The following is a 15,543-nucleotide window of genomic DNA, read 5'->3' as shown; positions in this document are numbered from 1 at the left end:
TCCTCTTTGCTCAGAAAAAGGGAAAAAAAAGATTGTCATCTTGTCACCTCTCTTTGTTTTCACACAGTAGACAGAACAGCATCAGCACAAACCAAGTCAAAATTATGGAGATCATGTGGTCAACTGCTTTTGCACCAGATTTTTCACACAAGGAAGAATTAAAGGCAAATATTTCAATCATGGTTAGTAAGTAAAAGTTTTGCATTAAACCCTGGAAGGAGGGTCAAGTTAATTTTTCCCCCTCTCATATCCTGCAGCAATGAGTCCAATCCCAAAACAGGTGATAAGAGAATTTGTTACTTCTAAATTTCAGATGATGCTCAGAGTTCTACTACACAGGCACTTTACCACTAAATCAGTGCTTGTTTCAGTATGACTTTATACAATCACAATTGACAGCAGAGCTCTGGACAGCAGAGGCAGTTTGAGGGACTGTCTGAGCAGCGCCTCCTCTGTGGCTTTGGCAGGGGCAGCCCATGAGCTCCCCGGAGCAGGCAGGTGCCTCCAGCAGGAGCCTGCACAATCAGACTGGAGAGTGAAGCAGGGAGGAAAACAGCTCTGCCACCCCCCACAAGGACCTGGCTGGGCACTCCAGAGAGCCCCTGAAGCAGCTCAGAGGAGGATGAAACTGCATCCAGCACCCACCTACTCTGAGCTGGATGGAGAATGATCCTCCATACCCTTTCCCTAGCTCTGCAGGAAGAGAGCAAAGCAAAGCTTGAGTCACAGTCACAGGAGGTGATGGCTGAGGGTGTGAAGGGAGTTAATTTTAGGATTTGAGCATTCCCTGTTAAACCTGATACAATGGAGTAGGGGGGAGTGGTCAATCTTTCCCTCCAGAAATCATTTGGGAGCACAAGCCTCTCTTCCCAAAATGTGTTACCATGGGATGCTGCAGTGAGCCACAACCACGGGGTGTGAGTCATCTCCGGGGCATCATTCCCAGGAATCTCTGCCAGTGGAGCCGGGAGGAGGACAGGCTGCTCAGGAGGCTCTGTAATTGCACACTCACTGAATTGTAACCCAGCAGCTCTATCATTAAACTAATAATGGTAATGCCATGCAGAGAGCTCGAGTCAGAGATGGAGTTAAATTGTATATTGTCAAAATGTTGGCAAATAAATGAAATCTAGCTCAAATGAAACTTCCCTTAATCACACCATAACATTACCACATGCTTAATTAGAGGCTTTTTTTAATTAAAAGAAAGTTATTTAATGGACAAGATAGTAGGCTTTCAGAAGTTATAAATATGCAGCAAGTTATTTATTACATAGCTGATCTCCCATCCATATAAATTGCTGATGCAGTTGCCACACACTTCAAAAAGCTTTTAACTCAAGTTCTTTAGATCAACATAAAGAACTTAACCTTGACAAGATCCTTTACAATTTTATTAGGTTTAAAAAAATAAAAATAAATTTCCCCCTACAAAACACAGATTTATTTTTTTTAATGCATCACTCTGTCAAAAATGTTTTCAAAATCTAAGAGATGAAAGGAGGATGCTACAGAAATCCCAAAAGCGACAAAGAGCACGTTCAGTAAAGAGGCACCCAAAGCACATCTATTTAAAGAGAATGCTGTAAGCTGAGTGCATTGTTCAGCTGGAGCCTCTGCGTCACAAACTCCGGGGGCAGTGACTCAGTCTGCCCAGGAGGGTGTGCCTGCCTCGGGGGCTGGCAGGGGGCATTGCATTCTCTTTGCTTTTGGCTTTTAAGGAGCAGGTGTTTGTTTTATTATTTAAATAATTGCTTGTTTGCCATTGAAACATTTGAAACCTTGCTTTTGAGACATAGCTCCCCGTGAATGTGTTTCTCTCTCTGGGCTTCGAGATAGTTACACTAGACTTTGAATAAGGAACTCTTGAGAATATTCTGAGGGGTTTTTTTTCCCCTGATAAAGTGGATCCAGATAATTGAAAAAATTAAATACAGTTCAATCAACACTTCAAAATGTTAGTTCAACTGCATATATTTACAGATTTTCACTACAGAAAAAAAAAAAGAAAAAAGTGTTGATAATTCTTCTCAAAACAAAACAACAACCTACAAACAAAACCCCAAAATTACACCCGTAAAAATTCCAGGTAAGGAAAAGCCCAATAAAAACTACACTTTTGCCAACAAAATAACAAACATTTTTGATCCTTTAGTAAAAGATAATTTCTTTATGAGATTTCTAAAATGAACATGTCTATAAAAATTAGAATTCTGAACATATCTATAAAAATTAAATAAATTCAAGATCTGATTAAATTACATAACATTGAAACCATGATGCACGTAGCTTAAAATGCTGATGGGAAAGTTTTTAAAATATTAAGTGCAGAGCCCTTTAATTACCAATTTGAGCCATAAGACATTAAAAAGTAGTGAAAATATATACATAGTAAGTAAATATATACATAACAATCTCAACATAACCATTTGTTGGGGGTTAGGTATCTTTCCTTTTCTTCCTTTTTACTTAGAGATCCCCCCCCCCCCCCCATAAGTTGCTAAGAAATACTAATGGCTGAGTATTTAAGAAAAACAACAGAAGTGGCCAGGTTCAGGGGAGGAAGGCATCTGGTTGCACTTCTCTTATCTGGGAGATTCTCTCTGAGGGGCAGAGAGGCTGCAGGAATTGGGCAGGGGAAGGACAGGGCTGGGGCAGCTGCTGGCTCTGGGTCACTGCTCCCACCGGAGCCCAGCCCAGAGCTGCTGCTCCTGCCATGGGGTGACAGAGCTGCTTCTTCTCTGCTCTTGAGAGCAGCCACTGAAGCGGGACTTCATGAACACCACCTCACTCTGAGAGGGACCTGTCCCCCCACCCGGGTGCCGGGACCCTGAGCTCGGCTCTCCCTGGTGGCCGTCGCCCCCCTGCCCGCCAGGAGCCAGCACCAGAGCTGCTGATGTTTGTTATACCTTGTTATACCTGTAAAGAACTGTTATCCTTATCCTCTTATCTTTTCCTGAGAACCCCTTAATTTCAAAATTATAATAATTCAGAGGGTGGGGTGTGGCATTCACATTCCCTGAAAAATTCCTTATCCCAGGATTTTTCTCCTGGGAAGCTGAAAGGCAGCGAGAGAGGCCTCAGAGAAAAAGAAAACAAATCTTATCTCATTTGCTTCTCCTGTTGTTGTGCTCCTCTGGGGTGTGTTTGGAGACTGTTTACCCAAAGGTGATTGCCTGATTGGATTCTGGTGTGAGTTGTTTTGACTCATCAGCCAATTAGTGCCAAGCTGTGTCAGGACTCTGGAAAGAGTCATGAGTTTTCATTATTATCTTCTTAGCATTGAGTAAGTATCTTTTCTGTATTCTTTACTATAGTATATATTTCTGTTGCTATCTTATTGGAAAGCTTTCGTACCTTCTCGGTGGTTTCTCATGGGCTGCTCCTCACAGCACTGACTCCTCCTCTGCACAGCCAACAAGCTCCATCTCACCTCTCGACCAGCCAACCTGCTCTTTTATAATGCCCCTCTTAATTGGATCCAGCTGTGGCCTATTAAGGGCAGGCTTGTCCTTAATGCTTGATAATTAGCACAGCTGTAACTCTTTAGGGGTGAGATTACTTTCACCACTATCTCTAGTCTCCTACCTTCTCTCTATCCACATATTTCTTTACTATATATATATTCTTTACTATAATATAGTAAAATTAAGTAAAAAATTAGCCTTCTGAGAAAATGGAGTCAGATTCATCATTCCTGCCTTCGTCAGAGATGCCCGAGCATTTACAATAGTGGGGATTTACATTTTCCATTCCAAGGGAGGCTCCTGCCTACCTTAGCAGACACCTGTCTTTCAAACCAAGACACCATCATAAGGCACCAACTTCCATTTTGCAAAATGCAGGCTTTTGAAAATTATGTTATGTAGGAAGATTGATTGATAACAATAATTCATGCTGCTAACAACAGACCTTGTAAATTGAAATATTGTTGTTTTGGGAAGATGGAAATTAAAAACAAAAACCCCCCTCAATATTTGGTACAGGTATCTGATAAAAATACATTTGAATTGTAGTCACTAGGTCCTCTTAAGCCATTTCTAATTAAATGGTGGACTTTTAAAACTGAGTAGAACTGCAGATAGCTCCAGTTAGTACCATCTTGCCATATAGCTCAGGAAAGATGCTTGCAAAAACCAAGCTGATATGGAAATCTATTGTTGTTCATTTCTATTATTGTTAATTTAATTTATTATTGCTCATATCTATTATTGTTCATAATTTCATATTATTGTTTCATTTCAGAGCATTAATTTCAGGAATTAATGTCTGTTAATTTCATTAGCAATCAGCTCTAAAACAATGACAGCATTAACTAATCCTCAAGACAATGTACCAAAGTCTTAATTAACGTCAAGCACTGGAGGAACTGCAAACCCTGAGGAGCAGCATGACAGCTGGCACAGCTCAGCTGTCCTGTCTCCTATCCTGTGACATCCCTGCATTGTCACCAAGCCAGGGGACAGGGCCACAAACCTGCAGAAAGCCCAAGGAACACATGCAGCCTCCCATTCCACAATCTGTGAATCCAAGGAAAAGGAATTGAGCTAAGGCTGAATGTTTCTCCTCCACGGTTTTAAGGACAAGTTCCAAGGGCAACAGACAACAAAGACATTTCCAGAAGTGTGTTCTCATTACTGCTGTGCTTCAAGCGAGCCAGGAAAGTCACTGCTGACCTTGAGCCAACAGGGAGGGGAAAGTCTTGTAAGGGAAAAATATTCCTTAGCAAAACAACCTAGAGGAAACTCTCCCTGTTTCCTTTGCAGTCTGTCCCACCAGGGCTCTTCTGCAAAAGTAAAGTTTTCTCTAAATAAAAAAAAAAAAATCCTGAAATTGGTTAAATGCACAATTATGTTCTTTCTAGAAAAAAGTAATTCTCAGGGTATGAGTTAACTACAACTCTCTAAGCAATTCACCATGTAGATTTTCTTAGAGCAGAACAAAAAGGATCCATTTAGTGAAACAAATCAGTGTTCTAGTGAACCTACTCTAAATGAAATTGGTTTTAGTAAGATGGAGGAAAGCCTTCTTAGATTAGGATCGGTTATTTTTAACTATGTTTCTTATTTTTAGAAAATGATCTTTACATGCATTTTCATGCATCTATCTCAGAACCATACATTTAGATTAAACATGCTGCTGATACCCTACTAAAGCTTTCCCTGTGAAATTTTCATGTTCTGGTACAAGTTTACAAAACTACTATGAACTGTCAGGACAGGTGTTTTTTAAAGCATTTCCTTAATTACACCTGTTTTGTAAGTAGACTTCTGGAATGAGTGGCAGATTGGCTATGAGTGTGAAGAACGTTTGTTTGCACAAATTTTGCTCTTTGAACATAACATAAGGAAAATTCTACTATGCAGAAAACAGAAGTCAATCACAACTCACTACACATGGAGGCACCGATGGTCACTGAATAGACAAAATGTACATTAAAGCTCATCATGGAGATTAAAATCTTGCCTGGAGCAGCCTTTCCACATCAACAGGTTCTCAGATTGCTGTGATTCAGAGGCGTTACCAGGTATGTTTATAAAATGAGGTCATCAAAAGCCGTGGAACTCTGACCAAGCCTAGCTGCAAGGTGTGGCTGAGAGCCCAGAGCCCACAAGGTCTGGTGTCAAACCCAGGACAGTCAGAGCTTCTGTCCTTTCACTGGGCACTCACCCTTGGAGGGCGGCACCGGGGTGTCTGTATGGATCTGGGCATACTAATCTAGAGATCAATTAGCTATGTGACAATTATTGTTACCTTGTTAATCACCTGCTGGGGGTACCTGTGTGTTACTTTTAGCTGTATGGGAATCCTGAGCCTCAGGTGAGACTGTAAAGATAGAAGCTCTGTACAACAGCATGAATACACTGATTTCACCCTCAGCCTGGGGAGCACTCATTTCCTCCTATAAATCAGAAAACAGCCATATACACACCACCAGCTTTGCAGAAACTAAGCAACACAAATCCATAACACACAGAAGAGCCTTTTGCTTTAGGAATCCTTAATGCTTTTCATAGAGACTTCTTTAACTCGAAAATAGAACTAGCTCTTGAAAGGCTGAAAAGACTGAAATCACTACATGAAAACTTCTAAGAATTTACATAGTCCCCCAAAATATGGTAAAAACATGCAGCTACTGCATTAAATGCAATTGCACAACCAATGCAAGCATGCCAAATGGCTGTAATTCACCCTTAACAATTTGGGAAGTTCGCCAAATTGCTGCCAGTTTTAGATTACTTACACATGATCAGACATTTGGTTTGCTTTTTCCTCCTTCCTGGTTAAAAAAATACTGCATTTCTTATTTTCAAACTATCACTACAGCCACAGAGCTGTCACCTTATATGTTTAATTAATCAATAAGACTAGAAATCTGAGAGGTTGTTATGATAATGGTTCATGAAATACCTTGAAGTTTCAATTAACAAAGCAAAAAGAAAACAAGCTACATGAGTACTTGGTGCTCTTCAGCTAACCATTTTTATTTTGTTCTGGTAAAGGTGTCCAAGTATAAGGATATGAACCAGCCAATAATGACATATTGGTCTCTAGCATAGCTTGGTGTTAAAGGAACAGGTATGGTAAATACCCACGAGTACACTTTCTCTGCTTTCTACACGTGCTTCACCTCATTTGAACTGCCAGAGCAATGCCTTGTTTGCATCAAAGTAAATGACACAACTCTGTCCTGCTCCTTGTTACTTCACACAGATTATGATCTTTATCACCTCTTCTCACTTCACCATTAATTCTTAAAACTGCAAATTAGATTGCAACACCCATTGCACTGTCAAGATCACAAATTGCAGTGTTAGCCCTTGGCTTCATGCTCTGGCTCAGTGGAAGGAGTGGCCATCTGCACAGGTCATTAAGCACAGAGTATGCAGATGTGCCATTCTTTACCACAGCAAGTTCAACATGGAAGGATTGTCAATCCCAGTTTTGAAAAGTTCAGAACTGCATCTAATTGTATGTCAATTAGACGTACAATGATTTCAATATACAAATATTTCAATGATACCATAATATGTCACCTGAAAATTCAATTTGAGGATTGATCTGAACATTTTACTGAGGAAAAGGTTCTACTGATCAAGGAAATGTTGTGGTGAAACCCCCAAGAGCCAACAGCCACGGCTGTCTACACACACCCTTGTCCTCCACCAGGTAGTTCCTGGCATGAGGCAGTGAGAGAGGGAAGCAGCCTGAGGGTTCACCTGACACCCAGCTCTGCTCAAATTCCAGCTGTGTGTGATCAAAACATGAGAGTTTTACCTTCTCATTAAACCAAATTCTACAGCTGACAGAAATCAGAACTGCCCCATTATCATGGAGAGAGAGAGAGAAAAAAAACAACCGGAAACCTCAAAGTTTCTGCCTGCCACCAATGCCTTCTCTCTCCATCACCACTGACGCCTTCTGTACCTGGAGAAAAGCCAAAACTTACAGAAAGGAGGTTTTTAAAAGGATTTCTGTCATCCCCCTCTGCTTTCATTTTTTTTTGTAAATGATGTTGTGGCCAAAAATATAACAAAAAGGTTTTAGCTATTCACCATCACTCATGGAGGGGGGAAGGGAGAAGACAGCCTATCTTACAATTCAACAGACTTTCAAAAAAATTGTGCCCTAGGAGTTTTCAAATTCTTCTGAGATCTTTTAGAAAACCAGATCAATACAGTCTTGGAACAAGTATTTGGTGCCCTTACTCCTAAGTGTGTAGCTTGGCTTGTCATCCCTACAGAAGAGCTGGAGATTTGGGTGCCTCACTCATTCGTTACCACTCCACTTGGCAATCTGCCATTCTAGGGGCAATGAACATGGAGTTAAAGGAATTTTAGAGGGTGTTCCACTGCCCTAGGTTTATGATAACACTCTACTGTATAAGCTACTAAAACATGTCTGTTATGGTGTTATTTCAGGGACAAAGCAGGAGGGGTTAAAAATTCTCAAACAAGCTTAAGAATTTGCACCCGAAATGTGTTTGTTTTAACACAAATCTGGGTTTCTTTGTTTACTACAAAAATAGTGTTTATATTTATTTATTATGGGAGGAGCACTCAATTTACTTAAAACAAAGACGTGTGTTGCTGTGCTTCTAAAACAAAGCTTGACTTATAACATTAAAAATTGTGATTAAAATGTGATTAAAATTTCTAAGTGCTAAGAAATTCCCTTTAACTTTAAAATCTTTCATGGTTTTTTTTTTAAAGATCGTGTGACAAGGTCTAGATTGTTATAATTTCTTTTGAAACCCCCTCTAATGTGGAAAGCACCATGGAGATGTTTTCAGAGAGATGACAAGAAATGCAACTGTAAAAGAAAAAAAATTAAGAGAAAAGCAAAATATATCTAAATTATTGGCTTTGGGGTTTTGATTTGCCTTGGTTTTGTATTGAGTAAATGAAAATGGAAGCCAGTCTCAGCAAATCTACAGCTTTATCTTCAATCCACTTCAACTGTACCAATCAACAGAGCTCAAGATCTAAACCTATCTGAGGCCACATGCTGCTTCTTGGGGGTAAACCATTATCAAGCTTCATGTGCATGGCCAAGTCCTAAACACTGAGCTCCAGCTTGTACAAACATGCACGTGAACAAGACCAGCATCTCAGAGAAAAGGAAAAAACATGTAATTCTGAAGTGGTCTCAGAACATCCCCAACTGTAATTGCCTGGAAATAATACAGTTCTGCCACAGTGTTTGCAGTGCAACATTGAAGAAATTCAGAGTTATCAGTTTTGGGTTTGGCTTTTCCCCTATCCCCAATCCCCTCCTTTCTGGCTTTGCTTTTCTAATCTTGAGAAAGTGTTAATGCCTCAATCTATGGTACAGGTCAGAATAAGACCATGTTCATGGCCAGACTTTTTAACTAAAAAGATCACAGAAGCAATCCTTAATTCTCACTTCCAGAATTTTACTGTGAGACAAGATTGAGAACAACCAATACAATTAAAAAAATAAGTTTGCTCTGCATTTCCCAGGATAGTCCTGTTCTACAGCTGTCATTTCTACTTTTAGACTGATCTTCCTCATATTCACACAGCGCCAGGTAATGTTTCCTTCCTTCTCCATTCTTTGTTGGAATTCAGTTTCTGTATCAGTGAATTGCTGTAAATAAAATTCTCCTTGCACATGGAATACTAAATAACTGGAGAAAAACCACAATCCCCCAAACCCCCTAAACTCTCAGCCCCTTCTCCTGCATTCCTTCTCCCTCACCCCAGTCCTGTTCTCTCAAGGACTTTGTAAATGGCCATCTCTGTCTTTGCAGGGAGCATCCTGGATGCGTGAGGCTGCTCAGTTTTGTACATCCCATATGGTGTGGAACACATAATGAAAAAGCACAGTGGTGCAAGTTTTAGCTTGTATGCTCTAGACAGAATTCACTTGGAGAAATATGCAGTCAGCTGTGCCCACCACTCTGTGTTCCCCCCTCTATTCCTCTAAAATAAACATTCCAATCCCTTCCTACCAAACCCATCTGACACATTACAGCAGCCCGATATCCAGCGCCTTACTGCTGTTCTTTTCAACACTGGATTTTCATCTGCAAAAATAATCTAAGAATGGGGAAATTCATTTTCCCATGAACTTAGATCAGCAAGACTCACTTCTCCCCTTCCCCTTCTTCTGAGCGAGGTGGTTCAATACAAGCCCCTCCCTGGCAGCCAGACAATAAAGCTGCAAATAACTTATTCTGATCAAAGCCCCATCTGCTTGGCAGCAGCAATTCAACTGCACTTGTGGTTTTTGTATGGCTGCAGCTTCGGAATTGAATGATCCTTTCATTTAGATGGAAGTTTAAACAAAATATGGTAATTAGCATCAACCACTGCTTTCATGGCTACTGTCTACAAAGACATCACTAATAAAAGGACTTTGCTGCTTTTCCATCTAATTACACAACATTGTTGAACAATACAATTTAAATTTAAATCAGGCAGCTCTTTTTCTTGAAGTCAGTTAACAGACTTCCTGTCTTACACTACCTATCGATGGTAGGGGATATGACTAAAATGAAGAATTCCAACTCCAAACCATCTCACCGGATTTTGTTTCATCTTTCCCTGAGGAATATGGCCAAGGTTGGTAACATTCAGCTCTAATCTTGCTAGTATAAAACTACCTATCTACCTTTCAAAAGGAAAGCAGGATTTAAGCTTTTTACCAGAGCGGGGTGAAAAACCAGGCATTATGTAGCATTGCAGTTTTATGACATAATAAAAGATGCCAGCATACAATGATGAATGTTTTTAATGAGACATCCACAGTGCTGTAGTCAATAAAAAATTTTATAGGCACAATCCTCGGCAATATAAACAAGAGGAAAATTAATTTATTATAACCACTACCAGTTTTTGTTTAGGCACTATAATTTCTCATTACAATAAAAATAAATAGTGGAAAAATTAATATACCCCCCAAAAAGAGTATTTTTGGCAAATTATGCTTTTTCAATCACATTGGGCTGAATGTACCTCACCTTACAGCGAAGCCAAGGTGGGCTTGACCTGAAAGAGAAACCCCTGAGGTATATCAGCAGATGCTGTAGAAAAAAGCCAGTGGCTCAGCTAAAACACTTAGTTAACATTAGCCCACAAACCTGACTGAATGGAAAGACTTAATCTGGCCCCATCGCTGCTGATGAGCTGATAGACAGGAATAAAATACTGTTTTAAAGCCTCTGGCTGGGGCAGGGATTTTGACACATGAATTCCCTTAGGCCATTCTGACAACTCCAATCTAAAGGTTTATCCCAAAGACTTTTCTTGCCACCTCCTGTTTGCCAAGTGAAACAAAAAGGGCAGGTAGAAATGTATCTGAGGCAGTCACGTATTTTAGTAGTGTGAGTTATAATTTGAGGGAACAGTTTTACTGTGTACTGACATGTTTGTGAAACTCCTTTTTAGAAATCTGATTGGAAGAGAAAGCTCCAGATTGGTAAATGGCATCCTGCATTAGCTCCTAAATGATGAGAGTAACACAAGGCACCAAGAGAGAAAAACTTTTTGTTTCAATAACATCATCTATTGTGCATTCCCCAAACAGTTAAATCCCAAACAGATTGGGACCTGGAATACAGATACACAGCATTCCTCACTTACATCCTGTTAGAGAGCTGAACAGCAAAACAGAGCAAGTTCAAATAGAAACTCTGCGTTCAATCCAACAGCTTTTAATTGCCATTCCAGGGAAGTGCTCTCCCACCCAAACACCTCAGGCAGAACGACCTGAAGCCTGTTATGTCCCACCACGCAGCCCAGCTCCTCTCATCAAGCGATGATTTCCTGCTCTTAACCTGAGCTTTCTCTCACCTGACACGTAATAAGCAACTCATCTACCAATCCTCCTCACCTAGCAAAGAAACACAAACACTGCAGTTTTCCACTGGGAAATAACCCACCAAACCATAATAAACTAAGATATTGACAATTTTGGAGAAAAGTGGCAAAAGAATAGAAACTGAAAATGATACTTGTCAGGAAACTGCTTGAGAGCCATTCAGCTGTGCCCTGTGTAAGGAAAGCTCAAGGAATCTGTAAACCTGCAGCAGACAAAAATAGGAATTCTCACCATAAATTACTGCTTTCTTCAAAATTCTTTTGCCTGTGTCTTCTGGATTTCGTACTAAGGTGCGTTTAGCAACAGTCAATACACGACTCATGAATTATTAATAAGCTTTCCTATTATGTGATACTGATGGTTATCTCCATGTTAAGGGACATTTCACACCAAATACAATTGATACCCATACGGCTCTGAAACAGGAGAGACCTTTCAATATCCCTTTAACCATCTGCAAGGACTCTGATTTCCAGGTATCTACTTCCCTCACCCAGCAGGATGTCTGTCCTGGCACTCTGACAGGGAAAAGCTGGAAGTTCCCGTCTGGGTACAGTTTCCAACTGTACTTTATAAAGGTATAATTTTGTTTCATTTATAATCCAAATACATTTTTGAATTTAGGGGAAAAAATAATGAAAAAGCAATATTCTAAGGTATATTTTTTAGCAGGAACGCTGCCAACTATCGTGTATTTAACTGCTGCAAGCAGAAAGGAGCATTAACATGAAAATTATGTGTTGTGTGCACATTATCAAAAAATTACCTTCTGCCCAGAGGAAAAAGTACTTGCCAGTTGCACAGGTAGTGCCATGCCAGGACAAACCCAAGGGGATTTCATTATGATACAGCAATTTCTTTTGGAATTTAACTTAAACCTTTCAGCAAAGAGTATTAGCTAAACTGAAAATATTACTGCTAAGCAAAACTGAAGTACCCCCAGAAAGGAAAACCATCCACACTGCCATGGCAAGGGCCACACAGGCTCAGAGCTGCAGCACATGTAACAGCTTCCAGGGAGCACAGGGAGACGGACACATCCCTGAGGAGAGCTTCCTAGGCTGAGGCTGCTGTCACATCCAGCTGCAGCACAACTGGCTCAGCCTGTGCAGTGCAGTGGGCACTGCCTGCACATTCCATCTCCTGCTTTGGGCCACAGGGCTGTTACTCTGACTGCACCATGAAGTTTGGGAAATCACTTTTTCCTAGAAACCTCTCACATTATCAGAAATACATATTAAATGTAATCAAATTTGCTGGTCAGCTTGCTGTGTAGCTTCTTTAGTTTTTCTTTATATCAGAACCAGATGGCAAACACAGAAAATACTTAGCTTCTCAGCACCTCATCAGCTGCTTCTGCAAGCCCTGACAAAACCTGCACAGGTATCTTGGTAGAGAATGGCAGTGATGCAGCATGGAAGGGGGCAGTCAGTCTTCCTCATTCTGAAAGCACTACAATTAGACACCTTCAGTTCCAGCAATGACAATGATGAATGTAACTCTAATGGTAAAATTTTAAATACTAAAAAGGCATCAAATGCACATTGAAAGGGATCATGTCAAAAAGAAATATCTTCCTTCCATGAAAAAACAAAACTCCATTTTTGTACTGTAAATGGCACTAAAAAATAAATAGGAAAATGTGAGTGTGGAATGCAGAGGTTTTTTATGGAAAGCAACCCACAAAACCCACTATGCATATGAAGCTTACATTAGTCAACCTGGGACTAAACAATGACTTCTGACGACCTACAGGTAATAATTTTGCAGTATTCATCCTCTTGAAAGAGACTTCTGGAACCAAGGGAGCACTCCAGGTGCTTACAATATCTCAGTTGTCAGATATCTGCATCTTCACATCATCAGGAAAAAGAGGATTTGAACCTCAGGAAAGTTGATTCTCATGGAATCATATTCCCACTTACAAGCAGCCAGGACAAATTCAGTCCCACCACAGGCATTTGCATGTGTTCAAGGCTCATTCAAACAGAGGAGGCTTTACTTTACAGCTAACTTTGAAATGTGTTCCCTCACCTCACATTAAGGTAACACCCAATCTAATCCGTCTCCTACTGGCAGACCAGCTACTACCAGCCAGGAACACTCTCTCCTGCAACAGACTGGGAGGTGCCCCGAAAGAAATTACAGGAAACCGTTCTCAAGGGAAGGGATGAATTCACAGGCTGCAGTAAAACTCCACAAAAGATATTTGTTTAGGGTATCGTGTTTCCATGAAATGTAGTTGCAATTACCCAAAGCCATTATTATGATTATTCTTTCCCAATAAATGCTGTTACTTGGCAGTACAGTATATTTCATTCCACTACCTATAGGTAGTTTCTTGCTTTCAAAGCCAAGCACAGAAACCCTGCCATGGAATGCAAATTTAACATTATAAAATGGTGATATTTTTTTTTACAATTAAAAGCAGAAACAAGCCTGCATTTTTCTCCCCTTCCTGCTCAGCACCACTCATTTCTCAGTGCACCTACTGATCAAATTGTCCCTCAAAGGACTTGTCACAACTCACCACTACGTGTTAAAACACAAAATTCTGCATGCAGTGGCCATGATTTGACATGGCTGAGAATTGCACACTTTTTATACTTGTATTGATTATTCTCTTCCTGCTTCCCATCTATCTCTCCTGTTATATGTCATCTTAGGAAGCTGTCACAGTTGACATAACCACAACACACAGACTATCACCACGCAATTTCAGAAAGCTTTACTCACTCAAACAGAGTAACACCACACCTCATCAGAAGGCTTCAGGTGTCTGCCCATACCCAGTAACTTCAGATCACCCCAGAAGGCTGCAAGCATCTGCCCTTCTTGTTCTCTGGCCCAGCCTTTTATCCCCTCATGCTGATGCCCTGCCCCTGTGTGCCCTCTGCTCCCTTTGGAGGTTGGTCAGTGCCCTGGGCACTCCATGGCTCATTGCTGTCAGTGCTGCTCACCTGCTGCTCACAGCTGTGCCCACTGGGGATGAGGCTCAGCCCCATCCCAATCACCACAAACTGTGACTACAGGAAGCTAGACCAGATGACCTGCAGAAGTCTCTTTCAAAAAATTACTTTATGATTCCATTAACCCTTGTACTGCAAGAATCCTGCAGGTTCTCCAGGGAAAAAGCCCTTTGTGTAGAGATCTAACAAAAAAAATAATTTTATATTTCACACCACAGAAGTAATAATTCTGAGTATGGCCATGGATATTTAGAATTATTTGTAGAATGTCATGAGTTTTCTCAAAATACATATCCACTATATCCACATATGAAAAGCTAGCTGTCCATTTCTGTGCAGAAAAACATTGAGACTCAATTTGCCCTCATTTGCATTAACATATGCACAGTAACAGTCCACCAGGTCTCCTGTGCTTGTTCTACCAATTGTAACAAGATTGGCAGGCCAAAAGGGATTAGCACAGGTAGCAGGAACAGGAGGCATTTCAAATTCATCAAGAGTCATAACTTCATTTCTTGTAAAATGTCATTAAAATATTCTACAGGAACATCTATTATCTGTCCTAAAATACAAAGCCATCCTCAAGTCTGGCCAATGCCAGTGTCACATCATCATCTACAACACTTATGTGAAAGTGTGTTACTCTGCGGTCTTCTCACCTTCAAAAGGTCTGCTTGACATTGGAATAGAGAGATATTTAAAGGATTATTACAGGTGTTCCAGGACTGAAGTCACTTGCCTCTGGCCCGATGCCGTTCAGCAAGCACAGCCATAACAATAACCCTTCAGAAATGCACTGTCTGTCGCATCTTGTTATTTAAATATTGAAAGGCAGATAAGTATTCCACTTAAAAGAGACAGGGCTTAATCTGTAAACACTTCAAAGTGATCTCTAATAACTTGGTTTTATCTCTTTTTTTTTTTTTTTCATTTTAACTGCAGCTTTGATGTTCCCCCTAATCTTCATCTAACCCTCGGCTCAAGAGCACATCCTCACACTGGAGTTTCTGACACTGTTCCATGTATCCCTGACATAAGAAATAAAAGTCACAAGTAGGTTACAGCAGGCAATCTGGTGCACTTGGGAAGTGAACGGGGTGGCCCTGAGCCACACTCACTGCTGACAGGGGTGTGTGAGGACACGGGGCATCGGGTCCTTGTCTTCCTGCTATTTGCCACCCCCAAATGGGTGATGGTGACAACCTGCAGGTGAGGGAAGCATTTGCAA

The 15,543-nt window shown here is 40.7% G+C and overlaps 1 protein-coding gene across 8 annotated transcripts in view; it reads right to left on the bottom strand.

Moving 5' to 3' along the window:
- The window catches only part of SPSB4 (splA/ryanodine receptor domain and SOCS box containing 4), a 156,947-nt gene that overhangs the window by 92,934 nt on the left and 48,470 nt on the right, over positions 1-15,543 (bottom strand). The window contains exon 1 of one of the 8 annotated variants that reach the window (XM_064386054.1): positions 14,104-14,209. The exons of the other annotated variants lie outside the window; for them this stretch is intronic. The gene's annotated coding sequence lies outside the window, so the exon portion shown is untranslated. Of the gene's footprint in view, positions 1-14,103; positions 14,210-15,543 lie in introns of those variants that run through there. 8 annotated transcript variants of the gene reach the window in all.

This window comes from Passer domesticus, chromosome 11 (assembly GCF_036417665.1).
Source record: "Passer domesticus isolate bPasDom1 chromosome 11, bPasDom1.hap1, whole genome shotgun sequence".
In the NCBI taxonomy this organism is placed as follows: domain Eukaryota; kingdom Metazoa; phylum Chordata; class Aves; order Passeriformes; family Passeridae; genus Passer; species Passer domesticus.
Note: the sequence above shows the minus strand (reverse complement) of the source record. Positions and strands in the feature narration are given on the sequence as shown.